General features: G+C 35.4%; 2 long non-coding RNA genes across 4 annotated transcripts; both read right to left on the bottom strand.

Annotated features, from left to right (window-relative positions):
* Nucleotides 1-538: 538 nt before the first annotated feature.
* Nucleotides 539-837, bottom strand: LOC149217815 (uncharacterized). The gene is made up of 2 exons (XR_016250691.1): nt 782-837; nt 539-603 (listed from the first exon to the last, which is right to left on the bottom strand). It is a non-coding gene; the product is annotated as an uncharacterized LOC149217815 (long non-coding RNA).
* Nucleotides 838-14,644: 13,807 nt separating this feature from the next.
* On the bottom strand, nt 14,645-15,673 carry LOC149217816 (uncharacterized). Of its 3 annotated transcripts, none has more exons than XR_016250694.1 (3): nt 15,244-15,673; nt 15,126-15,159; nt 14,911-15,034 (listed from the first exon to the last, which is right to left on the bottom strand). It is a non-coding gene; the product is annotated as an uncharacterized LOC149217816 (long non-coding RNA). The 3 variants fall into 3 exon arrangements; XR_016250693.1 differs by having other exon boundaries at nt 15,120-15,159; XR_016250692.1 differs by lacking the exon at nt 15,126-15,159 and having other exon boundaries at nt 14,645-15,034.
* Between the last annotated feature and the right edge of the window lie 8,374 nt (nt 15,674-24,047).

A 24,047-nucleotide genomic window follows, 5' to 3' on the forward strand; every position in this document is an offset into this window, starting at 1 on the left:
TCTTAATAAAAGAGCAGACTTATTCGAATCCATCTGTGTAACCAAAATATTTTCTTTATTGCTTCCTAATTCAGCAAAAAATCAAAGTAATTGACACAGTGTGTGTAGACTAGTTTGTCTATTTTCCTTTTCCTAAAGAAACAGAGTCCAAACAGCAAGACTCTAATGAATTTCCAGAATGAGGGTTTGTAACTCATGAAAAGAAATCAACAGTGAATATACAAGAACGAAGGCAAGCAGATTCGGACGAATTAAGCACATACACACATACAAGCCACATATCATTTTCCCAATTTCGAATCCATCCACCAGACCGAATACAAGAGTGTCTATAGAGCTTTTAGGTCATTGAAGAAATTACAAATACAACCACAAGATAACAAGCACAATTCGAGGACGTTCAAGCCTAAACGAGAGCAACAACAGCCATCAACTATCATAAAACCAGAGGTAACTCAAAACCAACAATTTCCCTGAAATTACTTTTCGATTATGACATAAAATGTCTAAATATACATAGCAGAGTTCGAATATAGACTACGAACAGTCACAAGCCCAACGACCAACAAACCCTATACAGGGGTTTTGGGAAACAGCTCCCATCTGAAATAAATTTACAGTCAACAAGCATAGTAACTAAGGAAGCCCGCATTGAAAACAAAACCAAGGCGCTAGACTATTGCTGACAGATACCAAGAAAAAGGCGTTGAGGAAACCAGACCCTCAAAACGTACAGGCCCTAATTCTAAAACTGAAAATTGGTTACGTTGACAGAGCCTACCAGGCAGAGGCCGAAGTGACCGTTCCAAGCACGCTCAACTACAAACCCCATAACCTACAAAAGAACCAAAACCTAACTATGAGAAAACTGTCGACAATGGGACGAAACAAAAGTGCATGAACGTATACAAGGAAGGGATACATTTCCTTACCTAAAGGGTTCGCAGCAAGAACAGAGCATAGGCCATTGAGCCATGAAACCGAGACATCGACTGAGACAAAGGAGCAACTACATTTGAAGTAGAACAATAGAAAGAGCAAATTGAATCTGGACAGATGAAGTTACCTACAGTGAAGCTGAAGACCGGAGAGCACCATTGTTTTGTAACCTAAGTGCATGCCAAACCACTGAGATTTACCAACAAGATGACCTCATACCAGAACAGAGACTGTGGAGCAAAGACCAATTAAAACAGTGGCAAAATAAGTATGAGAATATACTCACACAGGCGACAGAACCATCTTAGTTTGCATAATCAACCAGGACCAAAAGTCATTTAGGCAAATGTAAGAGCCAAACCCTCGGACAAAGAAACCCTGAACAGCGTGCCCAACAGTTGCAGCACAGCTGCATGCACAGTCAGCATAACCTTACCAGAGCAAACCCTCGACAACAAGGAGCAAAGACCACAAATGACTGAGTGATGGTCAGAGGGAAGGCTTTGGCATGAACGAGTAGGAAATGCAATCCAAGGCACAACACAACACATTAATTACGCATATAATTGCCACCACATCAAGTTCCAGAAATACCTGAGGTCGAGTCATTAATTATAATCTAATCCACAGTTAATCATTCTTTATATCATTTAATCAGCGACTAATCTAAACAGAGTTGGGCTGGTCCCATCACCACTTCTTCTTCCTAATACTCATTTAGAAAATTATTTGTCTTCAACATGCTTCTTTCCATATTCACGAAGGTTTGGTTTTTCCTTTCTACTACTCCATTTTCCTGTGGAGTGTACCTTGTTGTAAATTGCATTTTGATATTGTGGTCCATTGGAATAATATTCACCTTCTCCATACAATCTTAATATTTTAATTTTCTTTTCACTTCCCTCCTTTGTCCGAGATTTGAAATGCTTGAAATTTTTAAATGTATCATAATTGTTTTTTATGAATAAGACCAATTTCATCACTGAAATCCTTAATAAAAAGCATAAACTAGAAAATTCCTCTATTTACTAAGTTTGCACGGGATGACAAAGGTCTCTATCTACTAGTTCAAGTGGAATTTTGGCTCTATAAATAGAAGACATGGAAAACTATTTTCTTGATCTTTGGAAAAGGTACAAATTTAACATAAATTATGATGGACATAGATTGCAAGTAAACCTATAACATAGAATTTTTTTTTTTAAAAGAAAAAACTTGTTTATAAATTGTCATATCTAAAATGCCATAATTCTGTGTCATCCGAACTTACTACAAACTAAACAGACATTTCTCATGGAAACATATTATTTATGGTCATTTGGATTTTGATATGACCTTTTAATGGGTGTCCCATCAATAATTGTGTAAGTAACACCTTTAAACTTGACTTCAAAACCACTTTCACTCATTTGTCATTTGTCTTATATTTAACGAGTCATGTTTAAGACTTTATACATAAGAGTGATTGAAAGAGACGACTCTTGATATTCGTGGACCCGAACAACCGGCTTTTGTCAACGGGATTTGGTTTTGGTCCTTCGTCCATCGAGTTTTGAGAGACATCGTTTCTGTATATCCGACATAAAACCATATCTTTCTGTAAATGTGTTAGAAAACCTTCACAGATGAATCTAGCTAGTAAAGGTTGAACACACAGCTTTGCAGAGAAAAAGCACTAAAAGAAAATCGAAAGAAGAAAAGAATGATTGAATTCAAAATTATGTTACAATGCTCATGATATATAACATTACTGGGTGAAGATACCAAGGTAATAACTATAGTGGTGATCAATGAGAAGACTCAACACCTACAACAAGTTCCGGAGATAACTAGTCAGTTGCGGAGTTAAAGAAGGAGCAAATCAAGGAGTAAATCATGCAAAAGGAATTTTGCATGCAATCCCATGCTCTAACTAAAAGTCTGCATGTAGATGTGTAGTAGTTCCAACATGCAAAAGGAATCTTGCATGCAGTCACATGCTCTAACTAAGAGTCTACATGTAGGTGTGTAGTAGTTCCAACACCCCCCCTGAACACCACTATGGGGAAAAATAGAAAATGGGCCCTCGCAACTAAGGCAAAAGGTCACCCAAAATACAATGCAACTTGTACTAAAATTGAGGAAAGAGGGAAAACCTCGTGGGAAAAACCCCCCCTCAAAATACAATGTAATCAAAAGAGAAGAGGAAGAAAAAAATACAGTTGCTAAGAAATCGTGTCCTTCACTCCAAGACGATCACGCAAAGAGCGAAACTTCTGCTCAGTGAATGTCTTGGTGAAGATGTCTGCAGTCTGTTCTGCTGAAGGACAGAACTGTAAATCAATGACCCGATCATGTACTAAGTCTCTGATATAGTGCATATGGATCTCTATGTGCTTCGTCCACTGCCGCTGTACTGGATCCCTGCAAAATTTGAGAGTGCTCTGGTTGTCACACCAGATGACAATGGGCTGGTGGAACTGGACGCCCAACTCAGTGAGGAAGTGTTGTAGCCACAGAGCCTGAATGGTGATGTTGACTACTCCTCGGTACTCAGCCTCAGCTGAAGAGAGAGCAATAGCAGCCTGCTTCTTGCTCGACCAACAGATAGGGCCAGATCCTAGACTGAGTGAATATCCGGAGGTGGACTTGCGGTCAATGTTGTCTCCCGCCCAATCAGAATCTGTGAAGCCAAGGAGATTCAATGCAGTGTCTGCTGCATAGTGAATGCCGAAGGTGATGGTGCCCTGCACATATCGGAGGATGCGCTTGGCAGCATTCCAGTGTAGCTCATTCGGCTCCTGCATGTATCTGGAAACTGCCCCTACTGCGTATGAGAGATCTGGTCTGGAGTGGGTGAGGTACAATAAGCTCCCCACTAGTTGTCGGTAGAGAGTGCTGTCAACTAATGGAGTGTCACCTCCATCCTCAAGGCGGACCCCAGACAAAAAAGGAGTCGGTGCTGGCTTGCAGTCAGTCATGCGAAATCTCTCGAGGAGATCCCGTGCATACTTAGCCTGAGAGAGTTTGATGCCTGTGGCATTCTGGCTAATCTTAAGACCAAGAAAGAAGTGTAATGGACCCATGTCCGTCATCAAGAACCTATCATGCAAGGCCCTCTTGACTGTAGCAATGGCTGAAGCCGAGCTGCCAGTGATTAGGAGATCATCTACATACAGAACTAAGATAAGAAGAGAATCATGTGTCCTAAGCATGTAAACATTTGGATCAGACTTACATCTTTCAAAGTTTTGTGATAAGAGAAAAGAATCCATCTTCGCGTACCAAGCTCTCGGGGCTTGCTTAAGGCCGTAGAGAGATTTCTTCAGTCTGCAGACCAAAGATGAATCCTGAATGAAACCATGTGGCTGCTCCATGTAGATCTCCTCAGATAGGTCTCCGTGAAGAAAGGCATTCTTCACATCCATCTGATGTACTTCCCACCGCTGGGCAGCGGCAATGGCAAGTGTAAGGCGTATGGAATCCATCTTTGCTACTGGAGCAAAGGTATCGTCATAATCAATGCCATGCACTTGTTGGAAGCCTTTGGCTACTAGCCTTGCTTTCCGTCTGGTGATTTGCCCATCTGCAGCACTCTTGGTCCTGTAGACCCATTTGCATCGGACAAGTTTCCTTCTTGAAGGAAGGGGGACCAGATCCCAAGTCTGGTTCTCGAGGAGGGAGTTATACTCCTCCTCCATGGCGGACTCCCAAGATGGATGCACAACAGCCTCAGCATAAGACTGTGGATCAGAAGATTGAACCAAATGACAATGCCAGGAGGGCGATGGTTCAGCGGCAGTGAGCACAAGGGGAGGATCAATAAACTCTGAGCTAGTCCTATGTAGATCAGAATTGTCCCCCACAAGACCATTTCTAGCAGCTGGTTGGTCTTGTGCATATATCTCACGTAAGCTCCTTGTTCTCTGATTTATGACAGGGGAATATGATTCACTGCTGGAAGCCCGATTTCGGCTTGGATGTGGATCATCATTTGCATGCATTAGATTTGTATCTGAAGACTCTGTCTTTGCATCTGCATGCTCTTCCTCGGCATCTGCATGATCTGTATCGGCATCTGAATGTACTGAGTCATCATCTCGGACATGAGGTAGATAAAAAGTGTCTGCATGCGGCAGTTGAAGTGCATGCGAGAGAATTTCCTCAAATTTGACACTTCGCTCAATGATGAGCTTGTCCGTAGAGGGAATCAAGAGTCGATATCCCTTCACACCATCAGGGTATCCAACAAAGATGCACTCAATGCTCTGTGGATCAAGAGCTTTCCTCTTTTCAGAGGGGATCCGGGCCCATGCTCGAGAGCCGAAAACACGGAGGTGAGTGACCTCTGGTTTAGTGCCGCTCCAAGCCTCAAAGGGGGTCTGGTCCTTGACAGACCTATGAGGAGATCTGTTCTGGATGTAGTTAGCACAATTAAGTGCTTCGGCCCAAAGCTTATGAGGCAGTGACTTGGCATGCAACATGCAGGAAGCCATCTCTTTGAGAGATCGGTTCTTTCTCTCAGCAACTCCGTTCTGCTGCGGAGTGTATGGAACTGTGTACTGCAACTGTATGCCGGACTGAAGGCAAAGGTTCTGAAGTGTTGTGTTAACATATTCCCCCCCATTGTCTGTACGGAGGGCTTTGATCTTTCTCTCTGACTGTGTCTCAACTAGTGCTTTGAAATCTTCAAAGTGCTCAAAAACTTCAGATTTGTTCCTGAGAAGATACACCCAAGTATACCGTGAGAAATCATCAATAAATGTAAGCACATACCTTGCTTTGTTGATGGAAGGATGAGGAAAAGGCCCCATGAGATCACTATGGATCAGATCTAGAGGAGAGGATGCTCTGTGAGTCTTGCTGGTGTCAAACTTTTCTCTAGGATGTTTGCCAAGAACATACCCTTCACAAACTCCTTTGGAGAAACTGATATTTGGCAAGCCTTCCACCATCTCATTCTTGCTTAGCTGCTGCATATACCTGTAATTTAAGTGACCAAACCTCTCGTGCCAAAGCCTACTACTATCATCAGCATGTGTAAGCAATAAGGAGGATTCTGATTCAATAAATTCAGAAAATGTATACAGTCTCGCTCCATTGTTTACCTCACCAGTTGCAATTTTGGCATTGCTATGTAGATCATATATGTTCACTGCATCTGGAGTGAATTCCACTCTCTTTCCGGTGCCGGAATGAGTGATCTGATAAACTGAAAGCAGGTTTACCGAAAGTTTTGGAACATGAAGCACATCTTCAAAGCTTCCGTGTAAAAGTTCCACTCTACCTTTTCCGGTGACCTCAGTAGGTGAGTCATCTCCCATGAGGATGGGAGGTCCTTTGCATGCATCCAAAGAGGAATATACTTCCTTTGCAGCAGCCATATGATGTGATGCACCAGAATCTATAATCCATGCATCAGGAGAAGAATTAATTGCAACTAAAGCATGAAAATTGTTACCTTTTCCGTGTGGCGGATCCTCGGTTTTCTTCTTGGCGCCCTGAGGGATGTGGTCCCCAAGGTTATGCTTCTGAAGGATTTCTGCCATTTGGTCAATTTGTTTCTTCATGCAAGAGGATTCTGGATGGAATCCTCTTTGACAGTAGGTGCATCTGTTTCCTTTCTTCCCTTTCTCATTTCTCGAGCCGGAGGAGTCATTGAAGGGCTTGGTGTACCCTTCCTTCTTTGGATGGGAATGTGCTTTTCCTTTGTCTTTCTGCTGCTGATTTTTCTGATTTGAATCAGATCTGTGATTTTTATTGTGGCTTCCATCATGCACAGCAAGTGCATGTGCTTTTGGAGGTTTGATTTTCCCCATGCCAATGAGTTTATCTTGCTCAAAAATAAGAGACTCCATAAATTCTTTGAGAGAAGGCATAGTGTAGGATTTACCTGTTGCGAGCCTTACTGAATGAAATGTAGACACAAAGACGGAGTATTCCGGTCCGAGCTTTGACATAATAGAGAGAACTTGGTGACTCTCCTCCTTGGATTTGTCAATTCCACAACCCTTGAGTTGCAGCAATAAATCATTATATTTGGTGAAGAAATCTTGAATTCTGTCATAGTTCCGTGGATCCAATGATAGCAGCTCCACTTCGAGCAGATGTCCTTTCATCTCATCCTGTTTCCCGTAGAGCTCTTCAACCTTTTTCCAAATCTCATTGGGAGTATTGCAGGCAGATAGATGAAACTGCAACTCTGGAGAGATGCACATGCATATGGATCCGTGGGCCTCATCCATACGGTTGAGGTACTTGGATTTCTCTATGGCTGAAGTGGGTTCCACTTCTGTAGCCATGGTAATCCTGTACAACCCTTTATGACGAAGGTATCGAGCCATTTGATCCTTCCATTCATGATAGTTGTACGGTGTTAGGATCGATGCTTTGGGAAACTCCATTTTTCTGTCAATCTTCGATCTCCAAGCTGTAATACTTGCAAAATAAAGTACTGATGCGCCTTTTATCTAGCAACCTGTGGGCTCTGATACCATGTAAATGTGTTAGAAAACCTGCACAGATGAATCTAGCTAGTAAAGGTTGAACACACAGCTTTGCAGAGCAAAAGCACTAAAAGAAAATCGAAAGAAGAAAAGAATGATTGAATTCAAAATTATGTTACAATGCTCATGATATATAGCATTACTAGGTGAAGATCCCAAGGTAATAACTATAGTGGTGATCAATGAGAAGACTCAACACCTACAACAAGTTCCGGAGATAACTAGTCAGTTGCGGAGTTAAAGAAGGAGTAAATCATGCAAAAGGAATTTTGCATGCAATCCCATGCTCTAACTAAAAGTCCGCATGTAGATGTGTAGTAGTTCCAACATGCAAAAGGAATCTTGCATGCAGTCACATGCTCTAACTAAGAGTCTACATGTAGGTGTGTAGTAGTTCCAACACTTTCAACCGCACAAGCGGATATATTTTACAAATCACTACTCAGGACAATTAGGAATCATAAAAACTAACCCAGTTTAACGCTTAAGCCATTAAAAAACCATTACACAAATCTACAATCCGTTCAGTGATATTAATCACCTTAACGGATTAAAATAAAAAAACAGTGAGTCATGCAAAATTATAACTACCTAACTCTACTGCAAATCACTGGTATTGCACTGGTATTATTGATCACCAAACAAATAAGATGTAAACTTCCGTGCATAGGTCAGCGACTGTTCAACTTAATTCGATTGCAGATTGTTGAAATATTTTAGAATCCGACAAATTAATGTTAATGTAATTATTTAACCTCTACCCTCTGTTCTCCCTGCTCTGCCCTTGGATACTTCTTCCAGCATTGCAACTCCCTCACCAAGTTCTCTACACATATAAAATAAGAAAGTGTTTGTAGGTAAGATGAAAACATTCTAGAAAATTAACGAGTTCTGTACACAAATACAGTATGAAAGCGTCCATAAATAAGTTGGAAAATCTTCTGACGTCCATTTCAAAATGTGGATGGATAAGGTGGAAAATGTTTCAAAGAATGGACTTCCAATGTGGATTGAAAGATGCAATGGGATTGGAAGTAGCAGAAGGGAAAATGTCTACGCATGGGAGGGGGACTACAGTCCATAAACGGTTTCTCGTTCAAAGTCATTCTTGAATCGTAACCTGATCCTCTGCTTAGTGATGGTGATAGCTGTACTGTCTTTCTTGCATGACAGCTTGTATTTGGATCTGATTTGATTTAGTGCGTTGGGAAAATAATTTTTTGGTTCGTTTGGATTCGATTTAGTTGACTGGGACGGATATGATAATAATTTTCTTCCACGAATGGATTGAAAATTTCTGGTAGTCGGTAATAATATAGCGCGGGAAATAACTTTCTTCCACTAACGAATTGAAAAGTTCTGTCATTAGTAGGTAACTATGGGAAATAACTTTCTTCCGCTAACGAATTGAAAAGTTCTGTCATTAGTAGGTAACTATGGGAGAATGGGAGAAAGTGTATGCCTTACAGGTTGATGATTTGAAATTCAAATTTGGATTGTTCTTCAAAGATTTGTGCTGCTTTGAAATTCAAATTTGGATTGTTCTTCTAAGATTTGTGCTGCTTTGAAATTCAAATTTGGATTGTTCTTCTAAGATTTGTGCTGCTTGGCTCTTTATCTACTAAATTTGGATTGTTCTTCTAAGATTTGGCTGAGTGGCTTTTTATCTACCAATTTTCTAGGTATTTGAAGTTATTCCAATTCTAATAAATCCATATTATTCTAATAAATCCATATTTTAATTAAACTGGAAATTAATATAATCAAATTTTATTTAGAAAAATGATTAATTTGACAATAATTCTTTTTTTTTGTCTAGTTAAATTAGATTCCTGTGCTTGGCTCTTTATCTACAAAATTTGGATTGTTCTTCTAAGATTTGTGCTGAGTGGCTTTTTATCTACCAATTTTCTAGGTATTTGAAGTTATTACAATTCTAATAAATCCATATTTTAATTAAACTGGAAATTAATATAATCAAATTTTATTTAGAAAAATGATTAATTTGACAATAATTCTTTTTTTTTGTCTAGTTAAATTAGATTCCTGTCATGTGGCTCCCCACCCACTAATTTCCTGAGATTATTCTAATTCTAATAAGTTCATATTTTAATTTGATGAGGAAATTAATACAGGCTCTTTATCCACCAATTTTTCTAGGTATTTGAGGTTATTCCAATTTTAATAAATCCATAAAAATCCATATTTTAATTACATAGGGAAATTAATATAATCAAATTTTAATAAATCCATATTTTAATTAAATGGGGAAATTAATATAATCAAATTTTATTTAAAAAACTGATTAATTTGACAGTAATTCTTTTTTTTTTTCAATTTAAATTAGATTCTTGTCATGTGGCTCCCCACCCACTAATTTCCTAGAAAATTGAGATTATTCTAATTCTAATAAGTTCATATTTTAATTAGATGAGGAAATTAATATATATTCTAATTAGATTAAGAAATTAATATATAAGCAATTTTTTTTTCAGAAAGTAAAATTACCTTGTAACTTCTTTATTTTATTTATTTTATTTTTTTATATAATTAGTCAGATAAATGTGTAACATTAATAATGCATTATTCATATTTCAATAAAAATCGTTAAGTTTATGAAACCTTCCCATATTAATAAAATATTAATATGATTATCGTAATTATATTTATCTATAACTTTAAATACACACATCAAATAATGTATACTATCCATATAAACGGATATAATTTCTAACGAATGTCTGTGTACATCCCAACCATTGTATATTAATTCAGCATTGCCACCTCTATATTGTTTATATGATTTGCTGCACAAAGTTCTCTACATCCATGAATTTCGTCAGCCAGTTCTCTACATACATGCATACAATACGAAAGCGTTTGTAACAAGTCGGAATTGACGTCCAATTCGACTTGCACTGGGATTCGGGTCAAGGAGACTAACGATAAGTGGGAATCTGCACCTATGTCCGCGGGCGACCACTTTATAACGTCAGTACTACGTATCATGGAAATTCTCTACCAGCTTGCCTCAAGATTGGATATCATTTGATTCATTGCGGTGGGCGTTACCATGGAAATATCCATGCAAGTGCTATGAAATTCCACGCCAGCTTGCGTCAAGATTGGATGTCATTTGACCCAGTGCGGATGGCAATTGTTACGGCAATTAGTGAAATTCCATGCCAGCTTGCGTCAAGATTGGATGTCATTTGACCCAGTGCGGATGGCAATTGTTACGGCAATTAGTGGGAAGGACATTTGAAGTAAATGACTATATTCCACAGATAGAATTGAAATTTCTATTAGTACGCAATAACATAGGGGAAGAATGTTATGATCGGATCATCTTCCGCGAATAGATTTAAAATTTCTAGTGACAGCAGGAAAAAAACATATTCCTTGCATGGTGCTGATTTGACACGGAAATACTTATACCATAGACGCACCATAGACGCGTGTTGAATGACGCTAGCTTATAAATGCATTGCGTAAAATTACGAAATATATTGTATGGTTCATGTCTTTGTGTTTTGAATCTTGGTCACTCCTATTTCAACTCCTCATCGTTCAATTGATAGGAATAAACCACTATACTCACTGTAACACCCTAGGCTACGTGAAAGAATCATTGTGCTCATTAAGTTCGTTGTTATGTCTTGATGTATTAATGTCTTTTTACTTTAACACCCTAGGCTACGTGAAAGAATCATTGTGCTCATTAAGTTCGTTGTTATGTCTTGATGTATTAATGTCTTTTTACTTTATGATGATGGTTAAGATTAAAAAGGACAAATTACTATTGGTTACTTAATTAATGAGTAATTAAGAATTCTCACATGTTAACGCAAATAAACTGTTTGCAATACTTAAAAGAAACAGTTACCCCTATTTCTGGAAAGGGAAATACTTAAAAGAAACAGTTACCCCTATGTCCGGAAAGGGAAATATAGAGGGGGGAAGAGGAGAAAAATAAACTGTTTGCCATACTTAAAAGAAACCGTTACCCCTATGTCTGGAAAGGGAAATATAGAGGGGGAAAGAGGAGAAAAAGGCATCCGGTAGTTACCCATGTATGGAAAGGGAAAGGGAAATATAGAGTGAGGAAGAGGAGAAAAAGGGTTCAGGTAGTTACCCATGTCTGGAAAGGGAAATATGTTTGGAAAGGGAAATATAGAGTGGGGAAGAGGAGAAAAAGGGATACAGTAGTTACCCATGTCTGAAAAAGGGAAATATAGAGGGGGGAAGAGGAGAAAAAGGCATCCGGTAGTTACCCATGTCTGGAAAGGGAAATATAGAGTGAGGAAGAGGAGAAAAAAGGTTCCAGTAGTTACCCATGTCTGGAAATATGTTTGGAAAGGGAAATATAGAGTGGTGAAGAGGAGAAAAAGGGATTCGGTAGTTACCCATGTCTGGAAAGGGAATGTATGGAAAGGGAAATATAGAGGGGGGAAGAGGAGAAAAGGGATCCTGTAGTTACCCATGTATGGAAAGGGAAATATATTGGAAAGGGAAATATAGAGGGGGAAGAGGAGAAAAAGGGATCCAGCCGGCAGTTACCCATGTCTGGAAAGGGAAATATAGAGGGGGGAAGAGGAGAAAAAGTGATCCGGTAGTTACCCATGTCTGGAAAGGGAAATATAGAGGGGGGAAGAGGAGAAAAAGGGATCCGGCCAAATAAACCAGTCAAAATATCGCTCAAACACAGTCAAAAGTCAAAAGAAAAGAAAGTTCTAGTAGAACTTGAGGCTAAACAATGAGTCCTGAGGCCTAAGGTATTGACTGAATCCTGAGGCCTAAGGTATCAAAAGAAAAGAAAGTTCTAGTAGAACTTGAGGCTAAATAATGAGTCTTGAAGCCTATGGTATTGACTGAATCCTGAGGCCTAAGGTATTGACTGTAATCTAGTGGTTAAGGAGAGAAAGTGTTGACTGTAATCTAGTGGTTAAGGAGAGGAGAGAAAGTGTTGACTGAATCCTAAGGCCTAAGGTATTGACTGTATTGACTGTAATCTAGTGGTTAAGGAGAGGAGAGAAAGTGTTGACTGAATCCTGAGGCCTGAGGTATTGACTGTATTGACTCTAATCTAGTGGTTAAGGAGAGAAAGTGTTTGGGGATGGTTATTGACTGTAATCTAGTGGTTAAGGAGAGAAAGTGTTCGGGGATGGTTAAGGAGAAGAAAAGGCCTTCAAAGGGGGCCGGGTTCAACCTAACTAATAGGGACAATGGAAGCCTCATAGTTTCAACCTATCATCAAAGAAAGCCTTACAAGAGAGCCTTAAAAAGAAGAGGGCCTAACAACGGGGACTTAGCCTTCAAAGGAAGAAGCATTCAACACGAGTATAACAATGGAGGCCTTACAAGGAGGGCCTAACCATGGAGCCTTCTTGTTTTCGACCTACAAAAGAGGACCGGCCTAAAACCAAAGCTTATATCGACCTAGCACAAGGGGGGCTAACTAATAGTTAGGGCCTAACCAGGGAGCTTTACAATGGGGGAAATCAAAAGGGAGCCAGTTTCGACCTCACCATTGAAGCCTTCTTTTTTCAACCTACCCACGAAAATTTAGGAAATGACGACTTGACCAATACCCACAAAGGAAGACAAAAAAAGAGTCTCCTATATTGCTCTAAACCTTTATGCAAGACTAGATTAAGGATCCAGATCGACCCATGATCCCCTCTAGTAGCCGAACACTCCCATGAGTGCCCTCTGGGAGCTGAACACTGAGGACCTATGTCATAGCTAGATTTGACACCTTTCATTAATGACCGATTGCCTTTCTTGTTGGGTGTTGATCGCTAGCCCTTGCCGGGGAGCTTTTCGGGATGGGCTTGATCGCTTTGCTTGCCAGGAGGGGAGTCTTGGAGTCCTGGATCGCCATCGCTTCTAGAAAGGAACAGGGCCAAGAAGAAAGATTGGTTCAATTGGATCGCTTCGCTTGTCGGGAAATTGTATACTGGTAGGAATAACAGGGAAGAAGGGATCAACAAGTCCCCATGAGATGATTGTCAGATACCCGCTTTGATTGAATGCATGACACCAGAGGATGCGTAAGCAGGCTCGACCATAAGCCCCCCACCCAATAAGTAAATTGAAAATTCACAAGCTCAAACCCGCCAATAAAGTGAGGGAGTTTCATTAATGTGGACGACTTGAAGAGCCATCGAACTAGTTGCATTAGGATTGGGATGATAGCCTCCTTCCATCTAGTCAATGAACGGTACAGATCCTCTCCTTATCAATCGCTTACGCATCCTTGGTTCCTCTTATAGCCTTAGATCTAGTCAATGAACAGTACAAATCCTCTCCTTATCAATCGAGCCTAAGTCCAGCCTACTTAGGCATCCTTGTTTCTCTTATATCTCTTATAGCCCTTTTCTTAGGCTCGAGGAGAGACTGAGCCACGAGAGACTTTGCATATAACTTTGGAATTTTATGTTGATAAGTTAATTAGATAAATAATATAGCTTTTATTTAAGCAATGATGATGATGAATAGAAAAATGCTTGCTTAGAGTAACATGGCTGGGAGGAGAGACTGAGCCACCAGAGACTTTCTCTCTATCTTTGGAATTTTAAGTTGATAAGTTAATTAGATAAGTAATATAGCTTTTATTTAAGCAATGATGATGATGAATAGTGTTAATAGGAAATTTAAAATAAATTAAAATAGAAAAATTTCTTACTACCCTAACAGAAAAATTCAGATGCTCAGTATAGAAGAAAGAAATTCATGTCATAGGAACAAGTGTAATTATACAGTAAAGCCGTAAGGCTAGAAAATCACGAAGCGCCAAATGAGGATTCGGATCCTGCTATACTAGCCAAAACATGCATTTGTAAACTGGAAAAGCAATCGTAGCCAAAACATGCATTTGTAAACTGGAAAAGCAATCGTAGCCAAAACATGCATTTGTAAACTGGAAAAGCAATCGTATTATTTCTGATAGAATAAACTGAATTTTTAAGCCTTTACAAAGGAATTCCTCCCGTCAACTGGTGTGAGTAAATCTTTTAGTCAATCACTCAAGAGAGAGATTTTGCTTAAACAGAGCATAAAAGAAATAGCCAAGTGACTCCTCAGGCATAGACATTTACATAAATGATTTAACAGACGCATCAAATGGAAAACGAACATACTAACCAATATTCCAGAACAATTATATAAACCCTTTCATAGTCGGTTAATGAAAATTGTGTAGTTATAATTTAACTAAATAAGTAAAGATCATCTCCAACATCTTATAGTAGCAGGATGAGGAGGAGTTCTAACTATTCATGGAAACCTAACTATTCCGGAGGAGTTCTGTACTCATTAACATACAAAAAAACAAAGATTAAATAGTCTTTAGAATCCAGAAAGCAAAGAAATATAAGGAAGTTAACTATTTATAAAGTCTTCCAGTTAAAAGATAAGAACCGGGTAGGTTCCAGAAGAAACCCTCCGCCAAGCGATTTTCCGCATACATATAAACCATTGCAATCAAATTGGGTGAGCTTCGGTGAGTAGTTTCCAACCTGTAGACAACTGAGTAGGGTATCAGTCGTCATAACCTTGGAGGACACGGGACTGACTCCATAAGGACCCCGGTAAAGGCAGCACGTTAACTGCAACATCATAAATATATCATTATCTAAGGTAAGTCTTCTATTTAAGAAATCTACTAAAGACCAGAGCAACCTAGATTAAAACCTCAACTGAGCACTGAAGGTTCCATCCGGCAGCAGTCCGCCTACATAAGAAAGCATCACCTCTATATAAGTAGTATGTGGAAATAATTTGGACTGTAAAACGATGCCAAAGCATGTAAGCTCACCTTCCTGGAGTCGGCACCGAAGCTCGTTAAGCCTCGATGAACCAGAGAAGCGTTGTGGTGCCAATGGTGCCCCTGAACTTGGAGGGTTACTTGAAAAGCCAATACAATCTGTGAGGCAGTAAAGAAGGTAGGAGAAGTAATTGTTATGTAAAATGATGTACAAAGACGTTAACTGTTCCATTACCTCCCACCATAACTCTCGATAAACAAGTTGCAAAACAAATTAAAGACCTGGTGGCCGAATTTGTTGCAAAGCGGCCGAACCATCAGCCCTCCGAATGAAAAATCACCTTCCATCCAGTCAGAGGCGGTGGACGGGGTACTTGGAACAACCCTAAACCGTCTCCACCGTTGGATTCCTCCAGACAGATCGACAGATGCAAGCAAGAACAGGTGTCGTGGTGATGATTCAATGAGGAACAGATGCCTGCCAGACAACAGCCCGAGATCACGCCGCGTGGAGAGACGTATCAGGTATTTAGGGATTTGATAACACATTAGTTTAGGAAATATTTCAAATGTATTAATAAATGGTATTTTTTCATGAAAATATATGGTCCTCCACTCCACAGAGATATGAAATATATCAAAAATGTTATATATATGTATGTTTCGTAATTTAGAATTGTAAAGTATTGAAAAAGGATGTTTGTAGCATGATGGATTAGAGGCAAATCCTATTTCCAACCCCATTGAAACATAAATGCTTCTAACATGCAAGGGAAATAACAGTTTTCTTGCTGCTAAAACGTCAAAGTCAATTTTGAAAGAAATATAAATGCAAAGAAACTGCTATACTCCCTGCATGTCAGACTGCATTTATGTTTCAATGGGGTTGGAAATAGGATTAGCCATGGATTAGATAGGAGGATATAATTCTTTATTGAGACCTAAGTTTTCTCATTAGGTTCTGATAAATATTGGATTCCTAGTGTCCGACTAAATGTTTTATCTAATAGTTCATTACAAAGTTCAAATAAATGATATTGTTAGGTATATAACCAACAAAATTAGTGCAGCTAAAAGAAATTGCATTATTGCATATAAAATAAAAAATATTTTATTACAGAGTTGAAATAAATGATATTATCAGGTATAGGACCAACAAAATTTGTGGACCCAAAAGAAATAGCATTATTACATATAAAAGAAAAAATATCAGCATTATTACATATAAAAGGCAAAATATCAGTGCAATTAGATGAGTGAAAGAAATGGTACAAGAAAGGTGGTAAGAAAATAATATAGATTCATTTAATATGAAGATATAGTGAAGAGTAATATGAGTTTTAGTAAATGGGTGATTTTATGAGGTAATCTAATCACTTTATAGTGATAATACAAGTTGCTCTTACTATAAGGAAACCTCTAAGTCCTTTTAAAGTATATCCATGGTGGACTTAAGAGAAAGATTTCTTTAAATTTGTTAAGGAAAATTAGTTTTGCTTCGAAAACTCTTTAAGAGGAACCTATATATTAATTAAAAAGAAAGAAAAATAAGTTAAGAAAGTAGTCATTTCTCAGGCAGACCAAAAAATGTTAAGGGATGTTAAAGAGCTAGTAGAGGAGGAAGAAAATATCGATAATTTATATGATATGGAATGGAATATATGTGGAAGGAAATAATGAAGGAATTAATTAAAATGGAACACATGAGAACCAATTTGTTAGTAGATAAGGAAATAATTTGGAGGCTAAATAGTATAGAATCATGACATAGTGAAGGTGATGAAAATTCAATGTTTTTCGTAAAAATGATAATAATTGGAAGAATATGAACACTCTATAGAAAGCATTCAACAAATATGGTGAAAAGGTATATAAATTTCAATATATAGAAAAATATTAATGCGTGAGGATTTAAAAATGTTTTCATTGTGGAAGGAAGAACGACCATAATAGGGGTGGTTATAATAAGAGGCTTATTTCTAAGTGTAGTGGGGAGGGAGGGAAATGAAAATTTAATGGAAGAGATAAAAATAGAGGAACTCTAAATTGTGTTTTGTAACTTTGAGAAAGATAAAATTCCAAGGACAAATCGGAAGTTTATTGAGTTCCTTTTAGGTTTCTCCAAATCTATAGAGAAATGTTTACAAAGAGTGGTTGAATAATGAAGGGTTTTTATAGATGTGAAAAATCCACAACATTATATCTTTAATTCTCGAATACAGAAATCTCACTTTGAGGATTTCAAATAAGCTATGTCATTATGCAATCATATATATAGTCATTGGGAAGATACCAAAAACATTTTATTTCAAGTCATTATAGGAATGAAATTTAGGTTGGTAGAGGGCATACACATACATAAGGAAATTGGTGTGTATTAATAAGGTTTGCATATGATTAATATTGAAGGTCTCAAGGCAAAGGATGTAAATGTAAACCTGAAAATCCTATGATAGGTTTAAGTCGTTGTACTTATCAATCTATTTTTTCATTTAAGATTTACAATGCCCTTTTTACTTGGTTAATGAACTATGTAACCTTTTCCCTTATTGTTGCTTTAGTAAATGAAGTAACTATATGACTTTTAATCCAAGAAGGGGATTAAGAGAGGTTTTTCCTCTATTATAACTCTTGTTTTTAGTAGTTGTATAGGGATTGAGAAGAGGCATAAGTGAATCTTAAACTGTATAAGAATTGGGAATTCATTTTTTTATCATACATTCCTTTTATTGATTATATTATATTTCTTGAAGGTTGTAGAAAGGAGGTTGAAAAATTAAAGGATATATTAAAGTTATTTTTCATAATAATAGGTATGAATTCAATCATTAAAAGTCCTTAGGATCTTTTGATAGCTCTTATGATGAGGAAGATGCTAATTATAATATCTTCTTTCTTTAAATTTATTGATTTGAATAATGGATTGCAATATCATGGTCATTTATGAAAATATAGTGAATATGAAAATAAATATGTGCCATTGATATTAGTAAAGGTAAAAGAAGGATTCAAAATTATTGATTATATAATATTTTTAAGGGAGAAATACTTTCCCTCATAAAATTTATTCTTGAGGTAATTCTAGTTTACTACATGTTTCCTCGTTGGATCATAAAAGAAATAATGGAATGCATAAGTTGTATATGCTTCATATATTTGTGGTCTAGCTACAAGGAAAAATAGAAGTTTTCCATGGTGATATGGTATAAAATTGCTATACCAAAGGAAATGTAGGGATAAAAGTTAAAGAATATCTTTTCCTTTTCAAAATCACTATGTACAAAGATTGCACGGAGATTGATTCAAGTGAAGGGGATTTAATGAGAGGGATAAAAATATTAAATATTTTCTCGCTTGGATTGTGACTAAGATTAGAAATCATTTTTCTATTATCTGAAAGGCTATTGACTTATGATTCCTAGTTATTAGGATAACCTCATGTAGAAGGTTAGGTATCAGACTTGTGGGAAGACTTGGAGAACATCCATGGGCTGGGAATAATAAAATATAAAAGCTATATGACCATACTATAGAACATTAAGAAATACTGGTCTATATAAGGTATTCCATTTTATGGATCTAGTTTTTACATCATTCAGAAGCAACATTGGAAGTCTATAGAGTAGCTAGGTTTAAAATGAGTGGATATAATATATCACAATGCCTATGTAGAGAGCATGAGGTTGATTCATGTAAGGATAACATATGAGGAGAACAATCTTATTTGTACCATGAATCCTGTAAGGCAACATTCTTCAAAATTATGCTATAAATCCATTTTCTTTACAGAAGTCTTGAAGGATCCTCTTCGTGGTGATTTTTTTTAGAACTTTAAGAATATTTATAAAATTCATAAATTTGTGTGGAGCGTTTTTTGAACAAGATGAATCCTATATAAAAAAATATGAAGAAGAGAAATAAGTAAGATCCACATAAATGTGTTTAGTGAAAATATGTCAAGAATCAAGCATTCAATTAATAATGGCTTGCTCATACACAAATAATGTTTGGTAAAAGATGGAAATCAAGCTGGGTCTTAATAATTTATAAAGGGATAACACCATAGAGATGTTGCTTATATGGTGACTTAGAAATTCCACAACTAAGATATTTAAATCTCTAATTTTTATTATTACATACAATATTTATCGGTCAAAAAATCTTAATATATTTGAAGAAAAATTCCTCCTCACTATTCAAGTTTCAATAGCCTTAAAAAAAGAAAACTATTTTTTTTTCAAAACTGGTGAGTTGAGAGCATAATAAAAATTTTATGCTTTCAACTTATGTTGATGATGCTACCTATAAGAGTCCTCCAAGCAATGAAATACGAGGAATATTATACACATTTTTTTGTTAATTATATATTTGTAATGAATTAGATAAAGAGATCATTTGACTCTAAAATTATGATTTACAATCTTATTTTATTAAAATTAAACGCAATTCAAACAATTTTAACAATACTCAATCTTAATATGCCTATAGAGAAAATAATTGAAGAACAAATTTATTGTCAAAAGACAGATTTTTTTTTTTTTTAACAATGTTTGAACGGAGCGTGACACCCATTGTGAGGAATGCGGCAATGTTCTTTTCCATGATCCTATTCCAACATCCTTATTAGCATGAGTATTATATATTAGACTTTGGTCTATTAGTTTGTATTAATTTTATCACCACCCAACTTTCTAAGTATAATTTTTTTATTTTATTTCATTTGATGTTTTTTCTACAAAGTTGTTACAATATTAAATTCAGATAACTTAATATACAATAGTATATTTTTTATATAAATATATTTAAATTAATAAAATTTATTATAAAAAAATATATCTATTTTTCAAAAATAAAAAATAAAAACTGAAATAACACTTTAAATTATATAATATTATTAAAATAATAAAAATATAATAACGTTAAAATTCACAAATATGTTTTTAAAAAACTAAAATATAAAACAAAAATAATTAAAAAAAAAAAAAACACATTTTTAATAATAATTTTTTAAGTAAATATATATTTTTTTTGAAATATATCAACACATATATACATTTTAGATATATAAAATTGGTTAACTATAATAAATATATATTATTTTTTAAAGATAAATATAAATTATATAAAAAAATTTAAATATTTAAATACAAAATTAGTGAAAATGTAAAATGATTATAAATACAAAATTCCATATTCTAAATATTTACCACTAACTATATAATTCCCCATATATTAAGATAAATAAATGTATTATTAAAACTTTCTTCTATCTAATTTCCTTTGAAAAACCTTTGATGGTCCTACCTATTTATATCAGATTCTAACCACTATTAATACCATCCATAATGATGGGTCGAAGTTGAACGACGTAAAAATCCATTTAAAACAAAAAATTCAAATATTTCGTAGGAATCCTATATCTAAACAATAAAAGAAAGCATACCATAGCATCCAACTCCGACAATCAACATACATGCTTTTGGATATGTATAACATAATGAGGAATATCAACATCCTTTCAAAACGAATGTAAGTTTGAAGTCATTGAATGATATTTTAATTATGGAAATCTGGAATGGCGATGGAATAGACAAACAAAACTGATAGAATGAATAGGCATAGATACTAATGAAGGAATAGAACTCAAAAAAAAATTATAATTTGTTTTTCTTGTGTAATTAAATAGTTTTTTACAATCTATAAATAATTTTTTAAAATTATGTAGAACAGTGGGATTTTAGAGATATCCAGAATTAATTAATTCTAAAATTACTAGTTATTTAAAAATAATTTACACTAAAAATGAAGTGTTTTATTAGAGTTAATATGCAACTAATTCTTTTACATGAAACCAAATACTTACTCTAGCTAATAAAAGAGATTAGAACGGCGAGATTTTACAGATATCAAGAAATAATTAATTCTAAAATTACTAGTTATCTAAAAATAATTTACACTAAAAACTGAGTGTTTTACTAGAGTTAATATGCAACTAATTCTTTTACATGAAACCAAGCACTTTCTCTAGCTAATAAGAGAGATTAGAACAGTGGGATTTCAGAGATATAAAAAATTAATTAATTCTAAAATTACTAGTTATCTAAAAATAATTTACACAAAAAACTATGTGTTTTACTAGAGTTAATATGCAACTAATTCTTTTACATGAAACCAAGTACTTACTCTATCTAATAAGAGAGATTACTATACTTCAGCGTTCTTCTTTAATTTCAACTCTTACATTTATCAATATTGATGATTTCTAAAACTAAGCAACATTTCTTTACAATGGTTTGGTGAAGATATCATATATAATCTCTAGATCCAAAAGATTGAAGAGATATATCCACATTATTGACAATCTCGTGAATGAAGTAATATCTAGTATTAATGTGTTTACATTTGGGGTGAAACACATGATTTCTAGCAAGTGCAATAGCTGAAGTATTATGACATAAAATAAGGGTTGGCTCATATTTTCTTTCAAACCCAAAATCACCTATCAAATTTCTTAACAAAATTGTTTGGCATGTTCCTCTTATTATCATTATATACTCTACTTTTGTTGATGAAATGGAAACAATGGTTTGTTTCTTGGATGCCCGTTATATCAATCTTGTACCTAGGTGAAATGTGTAACCTAAAGTACACTTTATGTCATCAATACTTCCTAAAAAATTACTATTTATGTAACCAACAAGATGTCTATCCTTTGAATTAGCGTAAAAAAATCCATATTGTATTATTCCTGTAGTATAACTTAGAAAGAAAAAGTATTTCTTTCCAATGTGTTTCTTTTGGGGACTTCATGAACCTAGATATTAGACAGACTATATACATTATTTTAGGCCTTATTGTTGTGAGATATAATAGGCTACCTACTAGCTACTTGTACAAAGAGGAACTGTCAACTGGAATGTTGTCATCTTTTCTTAGCTTGGTTCATGAGACAATTAGTTTGTCTACTGCCTTGCATTCACTCATACGGAATCTTGTCAAAATGTCCCTTGCACAATTTCATTGAAGAATGAAGATTTATTTTATTTTATTTATTTATTTTTTTTTATTTTTTTTCAGAGCACTGAATTTCTTCTATCCCAAGAAAATATTTCATGTGAAAAATATTGTCCATTTCAAATTCATTCTCCATGGTTTCTTGAACATCTTAAAGTTGCAAATCTCCTATGTAAATCATATCATCAAGATAAGTGCAAAAAAAAAAAAAATATTGCCTTGTAGATATGTTTATGGATAGAGAGTGAGTTCATTCGCGCCATGCTTGACTCCTTTTTTAAACATATATGAATCAATTATGTTGTACCATGTTGTAGGGGATTTTTTTGTCCCATAAAAAAACATTTATAATCTCTAAAAATTATGTTCTTGAAACTTGATTTCATACTGTAGAGGTTGATCTACATAAACTTCTTTCAAGATTCCATTTAAAAACAATGATTTGGCATCCATTTGGAGAATTGGCAAATGGTTATTTGTTGCTATTGCTAATATTATTATTACAATATTCAATCTTGCTATTGGGGAAAGATTTCTTCATAGTCCACTTGAGGTTGTTGTGCAAAGTGTTTTGCTACAAATCTAGCTTGATGTTTTTTCAATTTTCCTTCTTATCAAAATTCGTCTTATAAACCCATTTAACATCAATGATTGTTTTTCCTTCTCATATTATAGAAGACTCCATCTATCATTCATCTCTCTCGCTGTAATTTCTTTATTAATATCTTCAACATGCTCATTCTTTTTTATTTCTTCTTCAAAATGTATTTCTTGGCAAGACAATAAACAAAAATGTATTGTTAATTATCGATTTGTTCATAAATCTCTCTCAAAGTTCTTATTTTGTGTAGAATGGTGCATTTAGATTTAATTCTTGAGGTTAAATTATGCTCAATTTATCCTCTTTGGTTTGCACTTTCAGCTAGAACTTGTAGGTGTGGAAATCCTTGTCATGGTTTTTCTACTCCTATTGCATCACCTGATTCAAATGTATGTGGAGAAATTTTCTTTCTATTTTCTCCTTTATCTTTAACATTCTATACTTCATTTTCAAGTTATTTAGCATCTCTTGTAATAATTGTTTTCTTGGTTATAGAATTATACAATTTGTAAGTCTTGGAATCTTCAATATATCCAACAAATATGCACTTTTCACTTCTCTCATCATATTTCCTCCTTATTTCTTCTAGAACATGTACATAAATCTCACAACCAAAGATTCTCAATTATGATACACATATCTTCACACCACTCTAAACATATGATGGAACTACGTCTTTCACACTTTTTGTTGGAGATATCTTCAAATATAAGCTAAGCATGCCACTTCTTCTTCCCAATACTCATTTAGAAAATTATTTGTCTTCAACATGCTTCTTGCCATATTCATGAAGGTTTGGTTTTTCCTTTCTACTACTCCATTTTCCTGTGGAGTGTACCTTGTCGTAAATTGCATTTTGATATTGTGATACATTGGAATAATATTCACCTTCTGCATACAATCTTAATATTTTAATTTTCTTTCCACTTCCCTCCTTTGTTTGGGCTTTGAAATGCTTGAAATTTTCAAATGTACCATATTTTCTTTTTTATGAATAAGACCAATGTCATCACTAAGATCATCAATAAAAATCATAAACTAGAAAATTCCTCCTATTTACTAAGTTTGCATTGGATGACAAAGGTCTTTATCTACTAGTTCAAGTGGACTTTTGGCTCTATAAATAGAAGAATTAGAAAACTATTTCCTTAATCTTTGGCAGAGACACAAAATTTCACATAAATTATGATCGACATAGATTGCAAGTAAACCTATAACCATAGAATTTTTTTGTTAAAGA

This window comes from Pinus tabuliformis, chromosome 1_1, assembly GCF_031772625.1.
Source record: "Pinus tabuliformis cultivar Carrire ecotype Pingquan chromosome 1_1, CPIR1, whole genome shotgun sequence".
Taxonomy (NCBI): Eukaryota; Viridiplantae; Streptophyta; class Pinopsida; order Pinales; family Pinaceae; genus Pinus; species Pinus tabuliformis.